The sequence below is a fragment of the Pinus tabuliformis genome, chromosome 8 (genome assembly GCF_031772625.1).
Source record: "Pinus tabuliformis cultivar Carrire ecotype Pingquan chromosome 8, CPIR1, whole genome shotgun sequence".
NCBI classification, from domain to species: domain Eukaryota; kingdom Viridiplantae; phylum Streptophyta; class Pinopsida; order Pinales; family Pinaceae; genus Pinus; species Pinus tabuliformis.
In genome coordinates, this window is record NC_142294.1 from 1,440,507,978 (window position 1) to 1,440,511,124 (window position 3,147).

At 35.4% G+C, this 3,147-nt stretch overlaps 1 pseudogene; it reads right to left on the reverse strand.

The window, feature by feature from the left end:
* Positions 1-672: 672 nt before the first annotated feature.
* Positions 673-1,943, reverse strand: LOC149241113 (protein ENHANCED DISEASE RESISTANCE 2-like; annotated as a pseudogene).
* Between the last annotated feature and the right edge of the window lie 1,204 nt (positions 1,944-3,147).

The window sequence follows — 3,147 nt, forward strand, 5'->3', positions numbered from 1 at the left end:
GCTTTGGCCACTGGACTGGGAATGACTTGCCTTCTTCGCTTCATGTATTTCCATGATATTTGACCAAAATCTTAACGCCCTTTAGATTTGTTGTATGTTGTTATTTTTCTTTCAAATCTCATTGTATAAGTTGCCTTCTCATTTTGTTTTTTGAAGGCAAGTGTTGTCGGTTCCACTGTTATATTTATGATTCTAGGGCTCTCCACTACCATTTCATATACACATGGTGCTCCTCCAACATTTGTCATGGTTCTCCTTGTCATATGAACCAAACTACGCAACTTAAACACGACGGATAATGATGGGTAGTTGAGATCTCCAAGAGAAAAGCATAATTTGGGGTAGGATGTTGCATTCCTTGTCTGAATATGAATTTTCTTTGTTGTGTAATTAAGGCTACATAGAAAGCTAACGTAGTCATCCATTCCAATATCGTAGATGAGACCAAGATCCAAGTCAACATTGGGATTCACATGAACCACACCCATTTCAAAGGTGCTTGTAGGTAAACCTATGAATGAGTTGGTGCTTGTAGGTAAACCATTGAATGAGTCGCCTATAGGGATTTCACGATTATCAAATAAATAAATAGTTCTTAGTTGAATCTAGTGTAGATGATATATGGTTTGAGTCTTATGGTACATCAATGAATTCATCCATTGCATCACTAAATCAAAGGAATGCATCAGTTGAATTATTTGCTTGAAGGGAAGTATCATGTACTTGGAATGTAACATCAAAGCTTTTTTTTTCTTCTGCCATTGGACTTGTGTCCTCTTTTACATGTCTTCCATCCATTTTCATTGTTTCATTTTCATTAATTAGCTCACATGATGATAACTCATAACATGGATAATTTACTAGTTTTGCCTTGAACATTTCCCTCATGGCTGCAATGCGCCCAAGCATTTTAAGAGTTGTATTCCTTCCACAAGAAGATAGTAAATAATATTTCCAATCTACAGCTAGTATGTGTTTCAAAACTAAAGATGCATGTTGTTGGGGATGAGTCAATGGTGATATTACATATCCTCCACCTTTTATGCAGGCATGCACAAAGCCATGACACGATGGACACTTCCTATGCTCCTCAAAATGATAAAGTATTACATAGGAACCATCATCCTATATTCTCTAGTAACGAAGTAGCAACAAATATCTTGGTGTTAATCCCCTGTACAAGGAAGTGAGTTATTGTGGAACTTCTTGTGAACAATGTCTATGTGACCATTCAAGTGTTCAATAACTTTACAACAGAGAGAAAAAAAATCCCACTCTAATCTTGAGGTCCCAAGAGCCATAACAGTCACAAATATTGATTCACAGGTTGCATCCACAACACCAATTGCCATCACTGCTCGATGATCACCCCAACACTTTCTTTTAAATTCTCTATCTCTTGCATTTTCAAATAATCACAATCCATTTTCACAACCAAAAATTCTCCATGGTGAAGTTTAAGCAACATCAGTTGTTGGTTGCATTATAAACAATCATCTAATCCAATCCCCCAAATTTGTAGTTGTTTTGACGAGGGAAGACTCCTTTCTAGTACTACACCTAGAAGAGAACCTCCTATTCTTAGAATAAATTAAAAGCACGTCTTCTTGATAGGGTTGGGCCTATAAAGTAGCTTCTTTTTAAAAATGCATCCACCTGACAGCCTCTTCTGAACTCCTTACTCCCATCTTAAGGTTATGATCATGATTAGAGGAATCATATAAAGTAAAAACAAAAAGGAATTTTCTATGAACATTCTCCCTTCCATTGTCTACAACACGTATGCATGGGATGATATGCATTATTTTTATATGTTCATCTTTGGTGTATGTGGGTGGGGACTAGAAGCAAATGAGAGTATTCATGTGCAGCATAAAATACTTCTTGCGAGAAGAATGCAATCTCAAGCGTTTGGGATGTATCGTGTACAACCATCCTTCCATGGTGCAGTCCTCCATTGTATAAAATATGAGAGAAAAATTCTAGCGTGGCTCCTAATGATTCATTGTTGGTGAATAGGCCAGTGAAGAGGTTGTTGTCGTGAATGTGTAATTCCAGAACACACATATGTTGAGAGCTGAGTTTATCAAAGTAGGTTTGCACGCCAGTTGAGCAATGCCTACAAGCCCAACAATGTCGTTCACATAAGGGCAAGATATCAATCCACATGTCATATTGTAATAGGATAAAGGAGGATGAAATGTAAGCTCACTATTCACTGCAATGAACAGTGTCTGCACATCAAAGACCATTGAAAAAATGCCTTTAATGTAATTAAAAATAAAAATTAATATCTAAAAAACCAAAAAACATTACTTTGTGAAATATCCTTTTATAATTATAATTATATATATATATATATATAAAATATGAGGTTGATCATATAATTTTGACACTTAACCATTTTAATCTAAACCCTTTTATAATTTTATATAAATATATGTGGGGTTTATCCTATAACTTTGACACTTAACCATTTTAATCTAACTGAAATGCTGAATATTTCGAAGGACGCCGCTTTTAAAAATGTGGGTTTAATACATTTTATTTGTTATTAAGTTTTCCATTCCAATGTGGACAATGGATTGGACGTTCAAGCTTTGGTGGCAGTTAGTAGAATTTGGAGTGGCGTGATTCCCTTGGACGTTCACGGGAGCTTCGATCTTGAAAATGTTTAAGCTTGGTTTGTAAAGAACTCGAAGTGAGGTCCTTGACCTCTCTTTGGTAGACAAATAAGTAGAAATCTTGGATGACGGATTTGCGGTTGTTTTTGGATAGTAGTAACATTTTTATTTTTCCTTTGAATTCAAAACACATCGATTGAGACAGATTTATCACAATGGTGTCCACAAAATAACATTGGACTACCCACTTGCAATTGGATTATTATTTATGTTCTCTCACAAATATCACTAATTTTGTCTCTAATCTTTTTTCTATATTTTTTTCCTTTATTTTCCACGCTTAGATTATTGGCTGGAGAACGAATTTACACAAAATTCCTATCTTGTTAAATGGCCAAAATCCTGAAATGCTAAAAACTCAAAATAATCAAGGGAAACTTTGAGAATATTGTAGTTGTAGCCGAGAGCTAAGAGATATGTTTCCAGGAGGAATATAGTTTTTTCGCCAAGGTAGTGGTACCTA